Raw genomic sequence first — 8245 nt, 5'->3', positions numbered from 1 at the left:
GGCAGTGCGAGGCTGCTCAGCTCCAACACGGGGTTAAGAGCCCAGGGGAATGCTGGGATGGTCAGGGCTTTAATCAGTCCTCCCTTTTTAATAGTTTCCATGTTGTGCTGCAGTTGTCAAGGTCCATTAGTCTTCTGGAGCACTGAATGAAGCAGTGGCATCCCCTCCATCCCTGCATTCCGCAAGCACATGCACAAAGGATCAGAATGAACTGCCATGGAGAAAGCAAATCCTAAACCCTCTTTCTCTTTTTGCTTCCCCCTCCCTACAGACCCTGCATAGAAATCAGGCCTTGGGCACTGGCTATTACAAAGCAAATGCTTCATGTTGGTGGGCTGCAGAGGAGGCGAGCCCTGGCCCTGTCATCTCAACATCCAGCTTGAGCTGTCTGTGAAAAGCAAACGCTCCTGGTTTTGTACCAGGGCACAGCACATCACTCATGAAGACCCTGGCACTGCTCAGACTGTCCCTTGAAATGCCAAGTGAAGGTCAGGCTGAATGCCCAGTATTTACACAGGCACAGAGAGGAAAAATGGCAATATGCAGCCCAACAGACTGTCCAGCCCATCCTGGCACAGGTACCTCTCAGTAGAAGAGGACTTGGCACAAGTGATCAAGTGCACCCTGAGATACGTTATTTGTTACTGATTTCTCATCAGGTGAGAGTGGTCCTACCCTGCTCCTGTACCATCCGGCTGGCAGGCAGCTGTGCACAGGGAACTTAGGCAGTGGTTCAGGCACCCTCAGCGTCTCCACAACATGCAGTGTAACTTCATGCTAGCAAAGCTTGTGCTGTGCAAGGCTGAGCATCCAGCGTGGTTAAATCCCCAGAAATAATGACCCCACCAGCCATCACAGACCATTATCACCACCTTATGCACTTAGCCAGCCCTCAGCCTCAGAAGCTACCTTGGGTAGGTGCTGTGCACGCCCCCCTGGGGAACCTCTGCTTTCCTATCGCATGGAATTCACACTTCAAAATCTCACTCCCCAATTCCCCACCACGAGGGCTAAGGCCTTCACAAAGACAGGAGAATGGTATGCATCCTTCCTTGTGAGTATCTGATATAGAGAAAAACTGCAGCATAAAAGCTAAATTGCCATTAGATCTGTCTTTCTAGCCTGTATTTGCACTCTCTTTCATTCTCACAGTCACATATTGGCTCCTGAAACTGAACTGGATCATACCAACAAGCTGCATTTTACCTCAGATCTAACGCACAGAACTGCAGGCGCAGTCCAGCTGTGTTCCTTCTAAGCTTCTACCTTCATCCAGATGATGTCTGATATTTCTCTGACTCCTTAACTCACTCTTTGCTGGTCATCTGAATAACTCACTGCCTTGAGGATCCCACATTCAAGCTTTCTTCCCTGCAAATTCAACAGGAAGTTAGCACCAGTTCCACTTCTCCCTGCCTTAAGCCAGTAAAAGGGTGAAACTACCTCCGCAGCAAAATCTCACCAACCACCTCTCTTGGAACCGTTTATTCTCACGTTTGAGATTCTTACCTGAGACACCAGCTTCTTCCCCATAGTTTGCCCTCTCCCAGAGCTTCACCAGGATGTTTAATTACTTCTGACTCTGCCTGAAGCAGAGTATATGTTCTTTCTCAGCAAATGCTTTCCTTGGGAATGCTCTCCCCATGGACACAGACTGATAGATTTTAATTACACATTCGTTTAAAAATTTGTGTCATATTCTCTAGCAGCCTCTGGAATAGCAGACAGGGACCATTTCTGTAAGGAGCACTGAACACAATGGGAATGTCCTGTATGACACCACCATCACATACCCTTAGCCAGATGATGGTCATTTTTCAAACTGAGCTTTAGGTACCCAACCCAGAAGCCAGCAGGAGAGGACCTCAGGGTCTGTGAAAGTCTCAGGGCTTCTGCTCCCTGGTGATGGCATCAGAACCAACACAGAGATCCTTCCCTGTAACTCATGAGCACAAAGCTAAGCATAGCTTTAGCTATCTGTAATTTAGAAGAAACAGTTAACCTACTTACGTAGCACATCTCCAAACAGATTTGAGTCTGATGGCAAAACTGTTATGCAGCAATTCCTCCCTTAATGCTTCCAGAGCAAATATTAATGGTTCAGCTCATGGTTTCCAGAGACCCTTTTATTTTTATAGCAAATCCCACATGCACGAGGTTTTGTGAGGGCAGAAAGCCTCCAGCATACTGGCAGGATGTGAGGCAGAGCATGGCCTGGGCCAGAAAGGTAGGTTAGAGAGCAAGTAAACCAGAGAAGACACGCGGTGTGGCCAGGTTTGAGACTCAAGCCAGAGGGACATTAGCATCTCACTGAAATTCCTGAGCCATCTCCTTCCCTCCACAGGGAGCCCAGAGCTTCCCACCAGCACCATGGACTTCTGTGGCACAAGTGGGAAGAAAAACTGGCAGGTGTGAAGTGCAATCCCCATGTGAGATTCCTCCCATCCCTTGCCAGACAGTCCTTTCCAGCTGCCACATCCATTTGCCTGAGCTGTGGAACAAAGGCAGCTTCACTCCCACCATCTTTATGAAATAGAATTAGCAGTTTCTCTACTCGTCCTTTGCCCAGCACATCCACAAAGCCTTTTTTGAATTTCCATTAAAAATAATAATGCATTTCGTTCTGCTCCACAAGGCCCATTGCTCACCTGCCCACATCTCTTTCAGACTCCACTAGTCTTCCTTTCTTTCACCCACATAATCGTTTTGTGCTCTCATCTTTTCTTTCCATTATTCGGGTGATTGTGGACACGTTTTTATTGCCGAGATTCACAAAACAACTCGGTCAAGCCTTACAGAGCAGAGCTGACAGGGCTCTAGAAGTGGGAAGGAATGGCTGTGTTCTTTGGTCCCCACATCACACGTGTGGCTGTGTAGTTACAGCTGATCAGTCTCAAACCTGCTGGGGAGGTTCACTGCTTGAGCCCAGGGCTGGTATGCAGAGTGCTGTACAGCCTCCCAGCAGAGCTGCAAGTGAGTTTGTTCTGGTGCATTGGTTCCTCTGCAAGGTTTGATGCCCTCATACAAAATCAGCATACAGTGAACACAATCTTTTAAAACTAAACAGAAAACAAATGCCCTCTGAAGGATCATGACAGAACTGAGTAAAATAGGCTCATACGTCAAGAAATTCCCTGAGGCATCAGCTCCCCATGCCTAGGGACCAGCTGAGAAGAGAAACTCCCTCTGGAGGCTGCTAATGCCTTCCTCTGCTTTCTGAAAAGGATGAGAAAGACAAGCTCTCTCTTTCTTCCTTTTCCACTTTATTCATTCACCAGCACCTGCATTGCGTGCTCACACAGTCTGCACTACCCTGAACGTTCAAGGGAAGGCAGGAGGAGCTCCAGTCAAACCTACAGCCTCGGCAAAGGCTGCATTCACAGCCAGTCGCTCGGAGGAACAGAAAAGCCTCGTGTGTAAGCTGCTGTCACACAGGAGCTGAGTAAAGAGCTGCCAGAGGAAACCTTTTTCTTGGCACGGCAACTTCTAACACTCCCATAAATCCCAGGAATTAGTCTGCATATATCGTAACATCTAATCTGCTAATAAATATGTACAATGTATGTGATATGTGTACAGGTAATAGATACCATATACACGGGTGTTAAAAGATGATATAGTGTGTCATAACACATACATCTTACATCTAATTACTAGACATTACTCCAGACACACCTGGTTTTGCCCATGCCTTTAACTTTAGCATTCACTGAATATGCCTTAGGGGGTCCCAATTTTCCTAATCCTGAATGTAATTCTTTAACCCTCATTTTATCCCCCAAAATTGCTGCCCTGAAAGCCTCCTGTGATGCTGTTACTTATTCACAGTTAAAGAGAGCCTTATTTCATCAGCCCATCTACCTCTTGCTCTCCTGATTCTCCCTATTCACAAGCAGCTTTGCTTCTTTCCTTTTCCATTCACCTGGAATGGCCTGTAATGGCTCCCCCATGGATTTTCACTACCCACCTGTCTCAGCCCAAGCACGACGGTTGGAACCAGGTCCCTTGCTGAGAGCAATGACTGGTGGCTTTCATCAGCTGAACTGTGCTGAAGGCAGGGGCTAAAGCTTCACCAACTTCTGCCTTTCTTTCCTCCTCCACTCTCTCCTATAAAAAGGAGAGAGGCTCAAGCATGGGTACCTTCAGAAACACACCAGATCCTACACCTCAGCAACCACACATCTCTTGGACCAGACACATTAGAAGGAAAGTGAAAGACAAGCAGCAGTTACAAGAACTGGGTTAAAGAGAGAGGCCAGCAAGACAGGAATTTCATTTGCCAAGTAGGAATTTAAACCGATTAGCTTCTAGTAGCCTGCAGTGAATGCTGACACCAAAAACGTTGACTTAAAAGCTGCTATTATTTTTCAAAGCCATTTTATGCAGCTGCCAGAAAATACAGCCACATTCAAGAGCTACATACAAGAAAACATATCAACTTTCAAAGCGACCGAGCTGCAGCCAAGCTCCCACGGTGGCACCTGGCATCCACCACATCAGAACTGGCTCATCAGAGCACAGCCACTTGCCCTTCCAGCATCACCCAACCTGGCACCAGTGACGTTCACAGGCACTGTAGACTTTGCTAGCCCCCATGTGGCACTCAGCGCTTAGACAGTCATGGCAATGAGTACTAAAAGCCACTGAGTCCAGTGGCAAATATGCTGCTTGCTTTTGTAGTACCAGCCATGCCCATCCCAAGGTTGCATATATAACCATCTCCTGCTAAAAACATCCTAAAGGTGCAGGAGCAGACTGTCCCCATATGGCAAAAGATGAGGTGGTGGGGAAGACCAGCCTGGCTGAACAGAAAGCTTTGGCTAGAATTCAGGAGAAAAAGAGCTTCCGACCTTTGGAAAAAGGGCAAGGCAACTCAGGAGGACTTCAAGGATGAGGTTATGCAGGGAGGAAATGAGAAGGGTCAAAGCCCTACTAGAGCTTAATCTGGCTACTGCCATAAAAGACACTAGAAGATGTTTCTGTAAATATGGTAGCAACAAAAGGAGGGCTAAGGAGAATCTCCATCCTTTAGTGGGGTGCCGGGGGAAACACAGTGACAAAGGATGAAGAGAAGGCTGAGGTACTTAATGCCTTCTTTGTTTCAGTCTCTAATAGTAAGACCGCGTGTTCTGCAGGTACCCAGCTCCCGACCTGGCAGACAGGGACAGGGAGCAGAATGAAGCTCCCAGAATCCAAGAGGAAATGGGCAGCGACCCTCTACACCACTTAGATACACACAGGTCTATGAGGCCTGATTAGATGCACCCAAGGGTGCTAAGGGAGTTGGCAGAAGTGCTCATGGAGCTACTTTCCACCATTTATCAGCAGTCCTGGCTCACCGGGGAGGTCCCAGGTGACTGGAAGTGAGTAAAAGTGATGCCCATCCGTAAGAAGGACCAGAAGCAGGAGCCAAGGAACTACAGCCCTGTCAGCTGACCTCGGTGCCAGGGAAGGTAATGATTCTCTGAAAGGGATACAATAAGACAAGAACCAGTGCCTTACAGCAAGTCTCCCCAAACACAGAGGGAACACCATGGTGTCTCCTCTGCATCAGCCTGCAGTGAAGTAAACACAAAATGGCAGCAGTTTCTAGCAGAGCTCTAGAAGAGATACTAATGCCTCTCAGCAAGGTAGACACAGTTCCACCAAAGCATCCTGATGGCCACACACACAAGAGAGTCTATTACAGCTGGCCAAAGACCTGAGCTTGGCAATATCTGAAACAGCCTTTCCAGAAGCTGACACACAACCTTTTACTGGGAATACTGAAGACAAAAATGCACGGAAATGGAAGTGCAGGGAGTTGACACAACCTCAAACAGCAGGTGGCCTTAAAGCTTCTTTTACTTATATCTACACGTTAGAGCAGAGGAGCTTTCTGGGTTGCTGCCCCTTCAATAAGTGGTACATTCTTGGTGATGTTCCTAAAATTGGCATTCTTTTGCCAGTTTGACAAGGAGCCCCACATTGTGCTAGGAACTCACAAGGCCTTGTTGTCTGGGAGAGCAAAAGTGATGGGGCACACAAGCCCTGCCTGAACCAACTACATAGGGAGGCACTCAGGCCTCTGTCCCAAGGTGGTGAATATGGCAGGCATCTCTGTTAAAAAACCTGTAGCCTTCTGACATTGTGCTGTCACGGTGGAGAAAGCTCTTACAGCAACCAGGGATGTCATTAAAATGTGGTTTGTACATGTGTGTGTGCGGGGAAAACGCACTCACAGACTGAGAACATGGAAAAATTAGATGTGACTTGAAGCTGATGGAAGGAAACAAATCACTGAGGAAACAGAAGATTGTTTTAACAGTAACAGCCACTGGGTGGTAGATTCTGCTACCAAGAGACGTGGTCAAGAAGGGACTGCTGCAAGGAGCCAGCAGTGGTTTAGGTTGAGTAGTAACAGTGCTAAAGCAGAGAAGTCCTATAAACCCTGGAGGTCAGTTATACCCCAACGGTCCCTCTCAGCCCCATGCTCACAATGTACACAAAAGCAAAGTAGAAAGAGCGTGTGCTTGGTCAAACGGAGCACGTAGGGTCACAATGAAACCCCTAATTAAATGATGTAAGATGGCTAACACCAAAATTGGTTCCAAGATCAATATTTCCATGCATTTACAAGCTCAACAAGGTGAGAGAGGTGAGCAGAGTAAATAATTAACTCATTGACAGTTGGGGATTTTTTAGCAGAAAGAGTCATTTTAACCTCCTGGGTAATCAGTTATGCAGTTGACATTAATCACAACTACAGCAATTATTTCAAGTATTTGATTCATCAATCCAGAGGAAAAACTGAGCCAGGCCAAACTACCCTTGCTGCAGAGCCCTGCTGGTCAATCAGTCAATACAGAGGTGCTGGCTTTCAGAAATGCAACATGTTTCCTGGGGGTATAACATAACCAGTCCTCTGCCTGGCTGGATATAACGATAAGATAGATAGAACACTTCAAATGCAGACCATGATGCTTTCAAGCTGAACCGAAGAGTATTTATTAATGCTAGACTTGCTGAATTGTGATTCTCAGCACTTGTGGCCCTCCAGCTGCTAACACACAAATAGTATCACATGCACAGACCTGACACTACACATGAAAAATAGCATTACATGACAGTGTGTGTCAGCCAGCACAGACTAAAACTCCTACCTCTTTCCTTCTCATCTATAATACGAGCAGTTATTTCAATTGGTCTGATTATGATTATTATTTAAAAAATCAGGTTAGAAAAGCACAGATGTAGCTGCTATTTTTTTCTTGCTATTTTTCCTTCTAATACTCTTGTCAGAGTAGAATTCCTGTTTGCAACTCCTGCTACTGGTAGCAGTGATCTTCAGCTTTGTCCAATTAAGTTTGCAGAGCCTTGGAAAACTACCCACATCATATTTCAGCACCTTGTTGAGGATGTTCACACCTATCAGTAGGCAGCTGGTAATGTGCTGTATTGAAGTCCATTCTCCTCCGGTTTTGCTGTGGATTAGGCTGCTGCTTTCCAAAATGCAAATGTTAACTCCCAGAACAAACTTGGCTTGATGACGTTAAGCTTCTGTGTAAACTCAACTGCAGCAGACTTTCATTGCAAGAGCTCAACCATTTAAAAAGATGAAAATTACAAGATGGGGCACATCTAAAACCAAATATTGGAACGCTCAACCTGTATTGTATTGATTATGTTTCCCCTGGCTAACACTTCTACTGCTGCATATAAATGCAACTAACATTTATCACAAAATGCAACTAACATTTATCACAAAATGCACAAAATGCAACTAACATTCATCACAAAACCAGGAAAGATCAAACATCTTTTGGACTGCTCCAACTCTTGCAGGGAATTTGCTTCGTGGTCACGGCAATGCCAAGTTGTGACGCTTGGCAACTGATTGCACCCTCTTCTGAGCACTACCAGGTGAGACACAGGCTCTCCTGTGTGTGCACAGGACACCAGACTGCCACATAAGGGTGAAGCACACTCCTACACCTTTTGTACGTAGATCACTCACATGCAAAGCCAGAGATTCCCACTCCAGTGCAGAGGACACCCTGCAGGAAGAGAGGCAGCGTCTAGAATAAGCCAGCACATGCGTGCTTTTGGTAATATCAACTGCTCCAAGTCTTTAGTCTGCTCTTCAAGCAGCATATTTCTTACATCTGGCATGCAAAATACTGTAATAGTGAAGAACATCCCATTTTGATTTAAATGAATGTATTTATTTCCAAATGGGAGACCGTAAGTTAAACAAACACATTTC

General features: G+C 46.2%; 1 long non-coding RNA gene across 1 annotated transcript; it reads right to left on the bottom strand.

The window, feature by feature from the left end:
• Nucleotides 1-248: 248 nt before the first annotated feature.
• LOC115613272 lies at nucleotides 249-4653 on the bottom strand. The gene is made up of 2 exons (XR_003993332.1): nucleotides 3968-4653; nucleotides 249-1371 (listed from the first exon to the last, which is right to left on the bottom strand). It is a non-coding gene; the product is annotated as an uncharacterized LOC115613272 (long non-coding RNA).
• Nucleotides 4654-8245: the final 3592 nt, after the last annotated feature.

The sequence above is a fragment of the Strigops habroptila genome, chromosome 9 (genome assembly GCF_004027225.2).
Source record: "Strigops habroptila isolate Jane chromosome 9, bStrHab1.2.pri, whole genome shotgun sequence".
NCBI lineage: Eukaryota > Metazoa > Chordata > Aves > Psittaciformes > Psittacidae > Strigops > Strigops habroptila.
Note: the sequence above shows the minus strand (reverse complement) of the source record. Positions and strands in the feature narration are given on the sequence as shown.